Here is a 13,018-nt window from a genome sequence, read left to right on the forward strand (position 1 = left end):
CATACATGCCTAAATACAGAAGATCATAGAATGGTAGAGTTGGAAGGGTCATCGGGTCCAAGCACCTGCTCAGTGCAGGATTACCTAAATCATTCCAGACAGATCTTTGTCCAGGCTTTGTTTGAACACTTCCATGGAAGGAGAACTCATCACCACCCGTGGTAACCTGTACCACTCATTGATCACTCTCACCGTCAGAAAGTTTTTTCTAATATGCCATTTAGAAAAGGGCTCTTCCCTTTGCACTGCAGATCAAAACTGAATGCTAAATCAGTCGCCTTAAAAAGCTTCAAGGCAGGGCTACGATAACAAATGAAGTCCTAGGCAGGTTTTTTGCCTAAGAGCACACAACAAGCTACCACAGTGCGCTAGAAAGTACGACTCTGGTGGGACTCGAACCCACAACCTTTGAATCACTTTCACTCTAGAAGTCCAATGCGCTATCCATTGCGCCACAGAGCCACTCTTAAGCCTTCCGCATAGTCAATTTTTGGCTGTGAAAAGGCCAGTGCATCTCACTTTTGTGACATCTATACTTAAAAAAAAAAAAAAAAAAAGCCCTCAACTTTGGAAACTCTTGAATGCTGGGAATGTGCTAAAATTGCTGATCAGAGTAGACAGGTGGAAGCAGCAGGCAAGGGGGATTAGCTCACATGGTAGAGCGCTCGCTTCGCATGCGAGAGGTAGCGGGATCGATGCCTGCATCCTCCAACATCTTTACTTGCCAGCGCTTTGAAACTCTAGCATGATGGCCTTTTTATCTTTGGCGCTCAAAGAACTGGCCTTCGATAGCTCAGCTGGTAGAGCGGAGGACTGTAGAAGCAAATTAGCAATCCTTAGGTCGCTGGTTCAATTCCGGCTCGAAGGACCTTTTTGGCTAGCATTACCATTTTGAAGCTTTTAAACGGCTCAGACACACTGACAGCCACGTCTTTACGTGTAACATATGGCGCAAACAAAAGGCAAGCCCGTCCCTGGGTGGGCTTGAACCACCAACCTTTCGGTTAACAGCCGAACGCGCTAACCGATTGCGCCACAGAGACAACCACACATTGTGCCGCTGGCCAAATCCTCAGTCAGGTCAACTATATTCTCTCAGGTGACTACCTAAACAATAATATCAAAAAAAGGAAAAGAAGAGATAAACTAGAACACAACAGCGTGACTCAAAAGAGTACCCAACTGCCCACGGAGAGTGGCTCCCTGTTAGCGGCTTAGTAACAGTCAGAGGCTTCCTCAGCTTTGCCTCACCAGCACCTTGTAAGCTATCCCAATGCAGCAGAGTGGCGCAGCGGAAGCGTGCTGGGCCCATAACCCAGAGGTCGATGGATCGAAACCATCCTCTGCTAGGAAGCTTGGTTTTTGCAGTCCCTACCACATCAACATCTTCCTGGACAGCCCAATTTGAGAAATCGCTTTGTTTCTTAAAAAATGTCCTCTTCTCTGTCAATGCAGACATACATGCCTAAATACAGAAGATCATAGAATGGTAGAGTTGGAAGGGTCATCGGGTCCAAGCACCTGCTCAGTGCAGGATTACCTAAATCATTCCAGACAGATCTTTGTCCAGGCTTTGTTTGAACACTTCCATGGAAGGAGAACTCATCACCACCCGTGGTAACCTGTACCACTCATTGATCACTCTCACCGTCAGAAAGTTTTTTCTAATATGCCATTTAGAAAAGGGCTCTTCCCTTTGCACTGCAGATCAAAACTGAATGCTAAATCAGTCGCCTTAAAAAGCTTCAAGGCAGGGCTACGATAACAAATGAAGTCCTAGGCAGGTTTTTTGCCTAAGAGCACACAACAAGCTACCACAGTGCGCTAGAAAGTACGACTCTGGTGGGACTCGAACCCACAACCTTTGAATCACTTTCACTCTAGAAGTCCAATGCGCTATCCATTGCGCCACAGAGCCACTCTTAAGCCTTCCGCATAGTCAATTTTTGGCTGTGAAAAGGCCAGTGCATCTCACTTTTGTGACATCTATACTTAAAAAAAAAAAAAAAAAAAGCCCTCAACTTTGGAAACTCTTGAATGCTGGGAATGTGCTAAAATTGCTGATCAGAGTAGACAGGTGGAAGCAGCAGGCAAGGGGGATTAGCTCACATGGTAGAGCGCTCGCTTCGCATGCGAGAGGTAGCGGGATCGATGCCTGCATCCTCCAACATCTTTACTTGCCAGCGCTTTGAAACTCTAGCATGATGGCCTTTTTATCTTTGGCGCTCAAAGAACTGGCCTTCGATAGCTCAGCTGGTAGAGCGGAGGACTGTAGAAGCAAATTAGCAATCCTTAGGTCGCTGGTTCAATTCCGGCTCGAAGGACCTTTTTGGCTAGCATTACCATTTTGAAGCTTTTAAACGGCTCAGACACACTGACAGCCACGTCTTTACGTGTAACATATGGCGCAAACAAAAGGCAAGCCCGTCCCTGGGTGGGCTTGAACCACCAACCTTTCGGTTAACAGCCGAACGCGCTAACCGATTGCGCCACAGAGACAACCACACATTGTGCCGCTGGCCAAATCCTCAGTCAGGTCAACTATATTCTCTCAGGTGACTACCTAAACAATAATATCAAAAAAAGGAAAAGAAGAGATAAACTAGAACACAACAGCGTGACTCAAAAGAGTACCCAACTGCCCACGGAGAGTGGCTCCCTGTTAGCGGCTTAGTAACAGTCAGAGGCTTCCTCAGCTTTGCCTCACCAGCACCTTGTAAGCTATCCCAATGCAGCAGAGTGGCGCAGCGGAAGCGTGCTGGGCCCATAACCCAGAGGTCGATGGATCGAAACCATCCTCTGCTAGGAAGCTTGGTTTTTGCAGTCCCTACCACATCAACATCTTCCTGGACAGCCCAATTTGAGAAATCGCTTTGTTTCTTAAAAAATGTCCTCTTCTCTGTCAATGCAGACATACATGCCTAAATACAGAAGATCATAGAATGGTAGAGTTGGAAGGGTCATCGGGTCCAAGCACCTGCTCAGTGCAGGATTACCTAAATCATTCCAGACAGATCTTTGTCCAGCCTTTGTTTGAACACTTCCATGGAAGGAGAACTCATCACCACCCGTGGTAACCTGTACCACTCATTGATCACTCTCACCGTCAGAAAGTTTTTTCTAATATGCCATTTAGAAAAGGGCTCTTCCCTTTGCACTGCAGATCAAAACTGAATGCTAAATCAGTCGCCTTAAAAAGCTTCAAGGCAGGGCTACGATAACAAATGAAGTCCTAGGCAGGTTTTTTGCCTAAGAGCACACAACAAGCTACCACAGTGCGCTAGAAAGTACGACTCTGGTGGGACTCGAACCCACAACCTTTGAATCACTTTCACTCTAGAAGTCCAATGCGCTATCCATTGCGCCACAGAGCCACTCTTAAGCCTTCCGCATAGTCAATTTTTGGCTGTGAAAAGGCCAGTGCATCTCACTTTTGTGACATCTATACTTAAAAAAAAAAAAAAAAAAAGCCCTCAACTTTGGAAACTCTTGAATGCTGGGAATGTGCTAAAATTGCTGATCAGAGTAGACAGGTGGAAGCAGCAGGCAAGGGGGATTAGCTCACATGGTAGAGCGCTCGCTTCGCATGCGGGAGGTAGCGGGATCGATGCCTGCATCCTCCAACATCTTTACTTGCCAGCGCTTTGAAACTCTAGCATGATGGCCTTTTTATCTTTGGCGCTCAAAGAACTGGCCTTCGATAGCTCAGCTGGTAGAGCGGAGGACTGTAGAAGCAAATTAGCAATCCTTAGGTCGCTGGTTCAATTCCGGCTCGAAGGACCTTTTTGGCTAGCATTACCATTTTGAAGCTTTTAAACGGCTCAGAAACACTGACAGCCACGTCTTTACGTGTAACATACGGCGCAAACAAAAGGCAAGCCCGTCCCTGGGTGGGCTTGAACCACCAACCTTTCGGTTAACAGCCGAACGCGCTAACCGATTGCGCCACAGAGACAACCACACATTGTGCCGCTGGCCAAATCCTCAGTCAGGTCAACTATATTCTCTCAGGTGACTACCTAAACAATAATATCAAAAAAAGGAAAAGAAGAGATAAACTAGAACACAACAGCGTGACTCAAAAGAGTACCCAACTGCCCACGGAGAGTGGCTCCCTGTTAGCGGCTTAGTAACAGTCAGAGGCTTCCTCAGCTTTGCCTCACCAGCACCTTGTAAGCTATCCCAATGCAGCAGAGTGGCGCAGCGGAAGCGTGCTGGGCCCATAACCCAGAGGTCGATGAATCGAAACCATCCTCTGCTAGGAAGCTTGGTTTTTGCAGTCCCTACCACATCAACATCTTCCTGGACAGCCCAATTTGAGAAATCGCTTTGTTTCTTAAAAAATGTCCTCTTCTCTGTCAATGCAGACATACATGCCTAAATACAGAAGATCATAGAATGGTAGAGTTGGAAGGGTCATCGGGTCCAAGCACCTGCTCAGTGCAGGATTACCTAAACCATTCCAGACAGATCTTTGTCCAGGCTTTGTTTGAACACTTCCATGGAAGGAGAACTCATCACCACCCGTGGTAACCTGTACCACTCATTGATCACTCTCACCGTCAGAAAGTTTTTTCTAATATGCCATTTAGAAAAGGGCTCTTCCCTTTGCACTGCAGATCAAAACTGAATGCTAAATCAGTCGCCTTAAAAAGCTTCAAGGCAGGGCTACGATAACAAATGAAGTCCTAGGCAGGTTTTTTGCCTAAGAGCACACAACAAGCTACCACAGTGCGCTAGAAAGTACGACTCTGGTGGGACTCGAACCCACAACCTTTGAATCACTTTCACTCTAGAAGTCCAATGCGCTATCCATTGCGCCACAGAGCCACTCTTAAGCCTTCCGCATAGTCAATTTTTGGCTGTGAAAAGGCCAGTGCATCTCACTTTTGTGACATCTATACTTAAAAAAAAAAAAAAAAAAAGCCCTCAACTTTGGAAACTCTTGAATGCTGGGAATGTGCTAAAATTGCTGATCAGAGTAGACAGGTGGAAGCAGCAGGCAAGGGGGATTAGCTCACATGGTAGAGCGCTCGCTTCGCATGCGGGAGGTAGCGGGATCGATGCCTGCATCCTCCAACATCTTTACTTGCCAGCGCTTTGAAACTCTAGCATGATGGCCTTTTTATCTTTGGCGCTCAAAGAACTGGCCTTCGATAGCTCAGCTGGTAGAGCGGAGGACTGTAGAAGCAAATTAGCAATCCTTAGGTCGCTGGTTCAATTCCGGCTCGAAGGACCTTTTTGGCTAGCATTACCATTTTGAAGCTTTTAAACGGCTCAGACACACTGACAGCCACGTCTTTACGTGTAACATACGGCGCAAACAAAAGGCAAGCCCGTCCCTGGGTGGGCTTGAACCACCAACCTTTCGGTTAACAGCCGAACGCGCTAACCGATTGCGCCACAGAGACAACCACACATTGTGCCGCTGGCCAAATCCTCAGTCAGGTCAACTATATTCTCTCAGGTGACTACCTAAACAATAATATCAAAAAAAGGAAAAGAAGAGATAAACTAGAACACAACAGCGTGACTCAAAAGAGTACCCAACTGCCCACGGAGAGTGGCTCCCTGTTAGCGGCTTAGTAACAGTCAGAGGCTTCCTCAGCTTTGCCTCACCAGCACCTTGTAAGCTATCCCAATGCAGCAGAGTGGTGCAGCGGAAGCGTGCTGGGCCCATAACCCAGAGGTCGATGGATCGAAACCATCCTCTGCTAGGAAGCTTGGTTTTTGCAGTCCCTACCACATCAACATCTTCCTGGACAGCCCAATTTGAGAAATCGCTTTGTTTCTTAAAAAATGTCCTCTTCTCTGTCAATGCAGACATACATGCCTAAATACAGAAGATCATAGAATGGTAGAGTTGGAAGGGTCATCGGGTCCAAGCACCTGCTCAGTGCAGGATTACCTAAACCATTCCAGACAGATCTTTGTCCAGGCTTTGTTTGAACACTTCCATGGAAGGAGAACTCATCACCACCCGTGGTAACCTGTACCACTCATTGATCACTCTCACCGTCAGAAAGTTTTTTCTAATATGCCATTTAGAAAAGGGCTCTTCCCTTTGCACTGCAGATCAAAACTGAATGCTAAATCAGTCACCTTAAAAAGCTTCAAGGCAGGGCTACGATAACAAATGAAGTCCTAGGCAGGTTTTTTGCCTAAGAGCACACAACAAGCTACCACAGTGCGCTAGAAAGTACGACTCTGGTGGGACTCGAACCCACAACCTTTGAATCACTTTCACTCTAGAAGTCCAATGCGCTATCCATTGCGCCACAGAGCCACTCTTAAGCCTTCCGCATAGTCAATTTTTGGCTGTGAAAAGGCCAGTGCATCTCACTTTTGTGACATCTATACTTAAAAAAAAAAAAAAAAAAAGCCCTCAACTTTGGAAACTCTTGAATGCTGGGAATGTGCTAAAATTGCTGATCAGAGTAGACAGGTGGAAGCAGCAGGCAAGGGGGATTAGCTCACATGGTAGAGCGCTCGCTTCGCATGCGAGAGGTAGCGGGATCGATGCCTGCATCCTCCAACATCTTTACTTGCCAGCGCTTTGAAACTCTAGCATGATGGCCTTTTTATCTTTGGCGCTCAAAGAACTGGCCTTCGATAGCTCAGCTGGTAGAGCGGAGGACTGTAGAAGCAAATTAGCAATCCTTAGGTCGCTGGTTCAATTCCGGCTCGAAGGACCTTTTTGGCTAGCATTACCATTTTGAAGCTTTTAAACGGCTCAGACACACTGACAGCCACGTCTTTACGTGTAACATATGGCGCAAACAAAAGGCAAGCCCGTCCCTGGGTGGGCTTGAACCACCAACCTTTCGGTTAACAGCCGAACGCGCTAACCGATTGCGCCACAGAGACAACCACACATTGTGCCGCTGGCCAAATCCTCAGTCAGGTCAACTATATTCTCTCAGGTGACTACCTAAACAATAATATCAAAAAAAGGAAAAGAAGAGATAAACTAGAACACAACAGCGTGACTCAAAAGAGTACCCAACTGCCCACGGAGAGTGGCTCCCTGTTAGCGGCTTAGTAACAGTCAGAGGCTTCCTCAGCTTTGCCTCACCAGCACCTTGTAAGCTATCCCAATGCAGCAGAGTGGCGCAGCGGAAGCGTGCTGGGCCCATAACCCAGAGGTCGATGGATCGAAACCATCCTCTGCTAGGAAGCTTGGTTTTTGCAGTCCCTACCACATCAACATCTTCCTGGACAGCCCAATTTGAGAAATCGCTTTGTTTCTTAAAAAATGTCCTCTTCTCTGTCAATGCAGACATACATGCCTAAATACAGAAGATCATAGAATGGTAGAGTTGGAAGGGTCATCGGGTCCAAGCACCTGCTCAGTGCAGGATTACCTAAATCATTCCAGACAGATCTTTGTCCAGCCTTTGTTTGAACACTTCCATGGAAGGAGAACTCATCACCACCCGTGGTAACCTGTACCACTCATTGATCACTCTCACCGTCAGAAAGTTTTTTCTAATATGCCATTTAGAAAAGGGCTCTTCCCTTTGCACTGCAGATCAAAACTGAATGCTAAATCAGTCGCCTTAAAAAGCTTCAAGGCAGGGCTACGATAACAAATGAAGTCCTAGGCAGGTTTTTTGCCTAAGAGCACACAACAAGCTACCACAGTGCGCTAGAAAGTATGACTCTGGTGGGACTCGAACCCACAACCTTTGAATCACTTTCACTCTAGAAGTCCAATGCGCTATCCATTGCGCCACAGAGCCACTCTTAAGCCTTCCGCATAGTCAATTTTTGGCTGTGAAAAGGCCAGTGCATCTCACTTTTGTGACATCTATACTTAAAAAAAAAAAAAAAAAAAAGCCCTCAACTTTGGAAACTCTTGAATGCTGGGAATGTGCTAAAATTGCTGATCAGAGTAGACAGGTGGAAGCAGCAGGCAAGGGGGATTAGCTCACATGGTAGAGCGCTCGCTTCGCATGCGAGAGGTAGCGGGATCGATGCCTGCATCCTCCAACATCTTTACTTGCCAGCGCTTTGAAACTCTAGCATGATGGCCTTTTTATCTTTGGCGCTCAAAGAACTGGCCTTCGATAGCTCAGCTGGTAGAGCGGAGGACTGTAGAAGCAAATTAGCAATCCTTAGGTCGCTGGTTCAATTCCGGCTCGAAGGACCTTTTTGGCTAGCATTACCATTTTGAAGCTTTTAAACGGCTCAGACACACTGACAGCCACGTCTTTACGTGTAACATACGGCGCAAACAAAAGGCAAGCCCGTCCCTGGGTGGGCTTGAACCACCAACCTTTCGGTTAACAGCCGAACGCGCTAACCGATTGCGCCACAGAGACAACCACACATTGCGCCGCTGGCCAAATCCTCAGTCAGGTCAACTATATTCTCTCAGGTGACTACCTAAACAATAATATCAAAAAAAGGAAAAGAAGAGATAAACTAGAACACAACAGCGTGACTCAAAAGAGTACCCAACTGCCCACGGAGAGTGGCTCCCTGTTAGCGGCTTAGTAACAGTCAGAGGCTTCCTCAGCTTTGCCTCACCAGCACCTTGTAAGCTATCCCAATGCAGCAGAGTGGCGCAGCGGAAGCGTGCTGGGCCCATAACCCAGAGGTCGATGGATCGAAACCATCCTCTGCTAGGAAGCTTGGTTTTTGCAGTCCCTACCACATCAACATCTTCCTGGACAGCCCAATTTGAGAAATCGCTTTGTTTCTTAAAAAATGTCCTCTTCTCTGTCAATGCAGACATACATGCCTAAATACAGAAGATCATAGAATGGTAGAGTTGGAAGGGTCATCGGGTCCAAGCACCTGCTCAGTGCAGGATTACCTAAATCATTCCAGACAGATCTTTGTCCAGGCTTTGTTTGAACACTTCCATGGAAGGAGAACTCATCACCACCCGTGGTAACCTGTACCACTCATTGATCACTCTCACCGTCAGAAAGTTTTTTCTAATATGCCATTTAGAAAAGGGCTCTTCCCTTTGCACTGCAGATCAAAACTGAATGCTAAATCAGTCGCCTTAAAAAGCTTCAAGGCAGGGCTACGATAACAAATGAAGTCCTAGGCAGGTTTTTTGCCTAAGAGCACACAACAAGCTACCACAGTGCGCTAGAAAGTACGACTCTGGTGGGACTCGAACCCACAACCTTTGAATCACTTTCACTCTAGAAGTCCAATGCGCTATCCATTGCGCCACAGAGCCACTCTTAAGCCTTCCGCATAGTCAATTTTTGGCTGTGAAAAGGCCAGTGCATCTCACTTTTGTGACATCTATACTTAAAAAAAAAAAAAAAAAAAGCCCTCAACTTTGGAAACTCTTGAATGCTGGGAATGTGCTAAAATTGCTGATCAGAGTAGACAGGTGGAAGCAGCAGGCAAGGGGGATTAGCTCACATGGTAGAGCGCTCGCTTCGCATGCGAGAGGTAGCGGGATCGATGCCTGCATCCTCCAACATCTTTACTTGCCAGCGCTTTGAAACTCTAGCATGATGGCCTTTTTATCTTTGGCGCTCAAAGAACTGGCCTTCGATAGCTCAGCTGGTAGAGCGGAGGACTGTAGAAGCAAATTAGCAATCCTTAGGTCGCTGGTTCAATTCCGGCTCGAAGGACCTTTTTGGCTAGCATTACCATTTTGAAGCTTTTAAACGGCTCAGACACACTGACAGCCACGTCTTTACGTGTAACATATGGCGCAAACAAAAGGCAAGCCCGTCCCTGGGTGGGCTTGAACCACCAACCTTTCGGTTAACAGCCGAACGCGCTAACCGATTGCGCCACAGAGACAACCACACATTGTGCCGCTGGCCAAATCCTCAGTCAGGTCAACTATATTCTCTCAGGTGACTACCTAAACAATAATATCAAAAAAAGGAAAAGAAGAGATAAACTAGAACACAACAGCGTGACTCAAAAGAGTACCCAACTGCCCACGGAGAGTGGCTCCCTGTTAGCGGCTTAGTAACAGTCAGAGGCTTCCTCAGCTTTGCCTCACCAGCACCTTGTAAGCTATCCTAATGCAGCAGAGTGGCGCAGCGGAAGCGTGCTGGGCCCATAACCCAGAGGTCGATGGATCGAAACCATCCTCTGCTAGGAAGCTTGGTTTTTGCAGTCCCTACCACATCAACATCTTCCTGGACAGCCCAATTTGAGAAATCGCTTTGTTTCTTAAAAAATGTCCTCTTCTCTGTCAATGCAGACATACATGCCTAAATACAGAAGATCATAGAATGGTAGAGTTGGAAGGGTCATCGGGTCCAAGCACCTGCTCAGTGCAGGATTACCTAAATCATTCCAGACAGATCTTTGTCCAGCCTTTGTTTGAACACTTCCATGGAAGGAGAACTCATCACCACCCGTGGTAACCTGTACCACTCATTGATCACTCTCACCGTCAGAAAGTTTTTTCTAATATGCCATTTAGAAAAGGGCTCTTCCCTTTGCACTGCAGATCAAAACTGAATGCTAAATCAGTCGCCTTAAAAAGCTTCAAGGCAGGGCTACGATAACAAATGAAGTCCTAGGCAGGTTTTTTGCCTAAGAGCACACAACAAGCTACCACAGTGCGCTAGAAAGTACGACTCTGGTGGGACTCGAACCCACAACCTTTGAATCACTTTCACTCTAGAAGACCAATGCGCTATCCATTGCGCCACAGAGCCACTCTTAAGCCTTCCGCATAGTCAATTTTTGGCTGTGAAAAGGCCAGTGCATCTCACTTTTGTGACATCTATACTTAAAAAAAAAAAAAAAAAAAAAGCCCTCAACTTTGGAAACTCTTGAATGCTGGGAACGTGCTAAAATTGCTGATCAGAGTAGACAGGTGGAAGCAGCAGGCAAGGGGGATTAGCTCACATGGTAGAGCGCTCGCTTCGCATGCGAGAGGTAGCGGGATCGATGCCTGCATCCTCCAACATCTTTACTTGCCAGCGCTTTGAAACTCTAGCATGATGGCCTTTTTATCTTTGGCGCTCAAAGAACTGGCCTTCGATAGCTCAGCTGGTAGAGCGGAGGACTGTAGAAGCAAATTAGCAATCCTTAGGTCGCTGGTTCAATTCCGGCTCGAAGGACCTTTTTGGCTAGCATTACCATTTTGAAGCTTTTAAACGGCTCAGACACACTGACAGCCACGTCTTTACGTGTAACATACGGCTTGAACCACCAACCTTTCGGTTAACAGCCGAACGCGCTAACCGATTGCGCCACAGAGACAACCACACATTGTGCCGCTGGCCAAATCCTCAGTCAGGTCAACTATATTCTCTCAGGTGACTACCTAAACAATAATATCAAAAAAAGGAAAAGAAGAGATAAACTAGAACACAACAGCGTGACTCAAAAGAGTACCCAACTGCCCACGGAGAGTGGCTCCCTGTTAGCGGCTTAGTAACAGTCAGAGGCTTCCTCAGCTTTGCCTCACCAGCACCTTGTAAGCTATCCCAATGCAGCAGAGTGGCGCAGCGGAAGCGTGCTGGGCCCATAACCCAGAGGTCGATGGATCGAAACCATCCTCTGCTAGGAAGCTTGGTTTTTGCAGTCCCTACCACATCAACATCTTCCTGGACAGCCCAATTTGAGAAATCGCTTTGTTTCTTAAAAAATGTCCTCTTCTCTGTCAATGCAGACATACATGCCTAAATACAGAAGATCATAGAATGGTAGAGTTGGAAGGGTCATCGGGTCCAAGCACCTGCTCAGTGCAGGATTACCTAAACCATTCCAGACAGATCTTTGTCCAGGCTTTGTTTGAACACTTCCATGGAAGGAGAACTCATCACCACCCGTGGTAACCTGTACCACTCATTGATCACTCTCACCGTCAGAAAGTTTTTTCTAATATGCCATTTAGAAAAGGGCTCTTCCCTTTGCACTGCAGATCAAAACTGAATGCTAAATCAGTCGCCTTAAAAAGCTTCAAGGCAGGGCTACGATAACAAATGAAGTCCTAGGCAGGTTTTTTGCCTAAGAGCACACAACAAGCTACCACAGTGCGCTAGAAAGTACGACTCTGGTGGGACTCGAACCCACAACCTTTGAATCACTTTCACTCTAGAAGTCCAATGCGCTATCCATTGCGCCACAGAGCCACTCTTAAGCCTTCCGCATAGTCAATTTTTGGCTGTGAAAAGGCCAGTGCATCTCACTTTTGTGACATCTATACTTAAAAAAAAAAAAAAAAAAAGCCCTCAACTTTGGAAACTCTTGAATGCTGGGAATGTGCTAAAATTGCTGATCAGAGTAGACAGGTGGAAGCAGCAGGCAAGGGGGATTAGCTCACATGGTAGAGCGCTCGCTTCGCATGCGAGAGGTAGCGGGATCGATGCCTGCATCCTCCAACATCTTTACTTGCCAGCGCTTTGAAACTCTAGCATGATGGCCTTTTTATCTTTGGCGCTCAAAGAACTGGCCTTCGATAGCTCAGCTGGTAGAGCGGAGGACTGTAGAAGCAAATTAGCAATCCTTAGGTCGCTGGTTCAATTCCGGCTCGAAGGACCTTTTTGGCTAGCATTACCATTTTGAAGCTTTTAAACGGCTCAGACACACTGACAGCCACGTCTTTACGTGTAACATATGGCGCAAACAAAAGGCAAGCCCGTCCCTGGGTGGGCTTGAACCACCAACCTTTCGGTTAACAGCCGAACGCGCTAACCGATTGCGCCACAGAGACAACCACACATTGTGCCGCTGGCCAAATCCTCAGTCAGGTCAACTATATTCTCTCAGGTGACTACCTAAACAATAATATCAAAAAAAGGAAAAGAAGAGATAAACTAGAACACAACAGCGTGACTCAAAAGAGTACCCAACTGCCCACGGAGAGTGGCTCCCTGTTAGCGGCTTAGTAACAGTCAGAGGCTTCCTCAGCTTTGCCTCACCAGCACCTTGTAAGCTATCCTAATGCAGCAGAGTGGCGCAGCGGAAGCGTGCTGGGCCCATAACCCAGAGGTCGATGGATCGAAACCATCCTCTGCTAGGAAGCTTGGTTTTTGCAGTCCCTACCACATCAACATCTTCCTGGACAGCC

General features: G+C 46.9%; 16 non-coding genes across 16 annotated transcripts; all 16 read right to left on the reverse strand.

The window, feature by feature from the left end:
- Positions 1 to 378: 378 nt before the first annotated feature.
- Positions 379 to 462, reverse strand: TRNAR-UCU (transfer RNA arginine (anticodon UCU)). Its single transcript is given in 2 exon segments — positions 379 to 414; positions 426 to 462. It is a non-coding gene; the product is annotated as a tRNA-Arg (tRNA).
- Positions 463 to 969: 507 nt separating this feature from the next.
- On the reverse strand, positions 970 to 1,043 carry TRNAN-GUU (transfer RNA asparagine (anticodon GUU)). Its single transcript has one exon. It is a non-coding gene; the product is annotated as a tRNA-Asn (tRNA).
- Positions 1,044 to 1,834: 791 nt separating this feature from the next.
- On the reverse strand, positions 1,835 to 1,918 carry TRNAR-UCU (transfer RNA arginine (anticodon UCU)). Its single transcript is given in 2 exon segments — positions 1,835 to 1,870; positions 1,882 to 1,918. It is a non-coding gene; the product is annotated as a tRNA-Arg (tRNA).
- Positions 1,919 to 2,425: 507 nt separating this feature from the next.
- TRNAN-GUU (transfer RNA asparagine (anticodon GUU)) lies at positions 2,426 to 2,499 on the reverse strand. Its single transcript has one exon. It is a non-coding gene; the product is annotated as a tRNA-Asn (tRNA).
- Positions 2,500 to 3,290: 791 nt separating this feature from the next.
- Positions 3,291 to 3,374, reverse strand: TRNAR-UCU (transfer RNA arginine (anticodon UCU)). Its single transcript is given in 2 exon segments — positions 3,291 to 3,326; positions 3,338 to 3,374. It is a non-coding gene; the product is annotated as a tRNA-Arg (tRNA).
- A 507-nt stretch (positions 3,375 to 3,881) lies between these two features.
- On the reverse strand, positions 3,882 to 3,955 carry TRNAN-GUU (transfer RNA asparagine (anticodon GUU)). Its single transcript has one exon. It is a non-coding gene; the product is annotated as a tRNA-Asn (tRNA).
- Positions 3,956 to 4,746: 791 nt separating this feature from the next.
- On the reverse strand, positions 4,747 to 4,830 carry TRNAR-UCU (transfer RNA arginine (anticodon UCU)). Its single transcript is given in 2 exon segments — positions 4,747 to 4,782; positions 4,794 to 4,830. It is a non-coding gene; the product is annotated as a tRNA-Arg (tRNA).
- A 507-nt stretch (positions 4,831 to 5,337) lies between these two features.
- Positions 5,338 to 5,411, reverse strand: TRNAN-GUU (transfer RNA asparagine (anticodon GUU)). Its single transcript has one exon. It is a non-coding gene; the product is annotated as a tRNA-Asn (tRNA).
- Positions 5,412 to 6,202: 791 nt separating this feature from the next.
- Positions 6,203 to 6,286, reverse strand: TRNAR-UCU (transfer RNA arginine (anticodon UCU)). Its single transcript is given in 2 exon segments — positions 6,203 to 6,238; positions 6,250 to 6,286. It is a non-coding gene; the product is annotated as a tRNA-Arg (tRNA).
- Positions 6,287 to 6,793: 507 nt separating this feature from the next.
- TRNAN-GUU (transfer RNA asparagine (anticodon GUU)) lies at positions 6,794 to 6,867 on the reverse strand. The gene has a single exon. It is a non-coding gene; the product is annotated as a tRNA-Asn (tRNA).
- A 791-nt stretch (positions 6,868 to 7,658) lies between these two features.
- On the reverse strand, positions 7,659 to 7,742 carry TRNAR-UCU (transfer RNA arginine (anticodon UCU)). Its single transcript is given in 2 exon segments — positions 7,659 to 7,694; positions 7,706 to 7,742. It is a non-coding gene; the product is annotated as a tRNA-Arg (tRNA).
- A 508-nt stretch (positions 7,743 to 8,250) lies between these two features.
- TRNAN-GUU (transfer RNA asparagine (anticodon GUU)) lies at positions 8,251 to 8,324 on the reverse strand. Its single transcript has one exon. It is a non-coding gene; the product is annotated as a tRNA-Asn (tRNA).
- A 791-nt stretch (positions 8,325 to 9,115) lies between these two features.
- Positions 9,116 to 9,199, reverse strand: TRNAR-UCU (transfer RNA arginine (anticodon UCU)). The gene is given in 2 exon segments: positions 9,116 to 9,151; positions 9,163 to 9,199. It is a non-coding gene; the product is annotated as a tRNA-Arg (tRNA).
- Positions 9,200 to 9,706: 507 nt separating this feature from the next.
- Positions 9,707 to 9,780, reverse strand: TRNAN-GUU (transfer RNA asparagine (anticodon GUU)). The gene has a single exon. It is a non-coding gene; the product is annotated as a tRNA-Asn (tRNA).
- A 2,216-nt stretch (positions 9,781 to 11,996) lies between these two features.
- On the reverse strand, positions 11,997 to 12,080 carry TRNAR-UCU (transfer RNA arginine (anticodon UCU)). Its single transcript is given in 2 exon segments — positions 11,997 to 12,032; positions 12,044 to 12,080. It is a non-coding gene; the product is annotated as a tRNA-Arg (tRNA).
- Positions 12,081 to 12,587: 507 nt separating this feature from the next.
- TRNAN-GUU (transfer RNA asparagine (anticodon GUU)) lies at positions 12,588 to 12,661 on the reverse strand. The gene has a single exon. It is a non-coding gene; the product is annotated as a tRNA-Asn (tRNA).
- Positions 12,662 to 13,018: the final 357 nt, after the last annotated feature.

This window comes from Eleutherodactylus coqui, chromosome 1 (assembly GCF_035609145.1).
Source record: "Eleutherodactylus coqui strain aEleCoq1 chromosome 1, aEleCoq1.hap1, whole genome shotgun sequence".
Classification (NCBI taxonomy): Eukaryota; Metazoa; Chordata; class Amphibia; order Anura; family Eleutherodactylidae; genus Eleutherodactylus; species Eleutherodactylus coqui.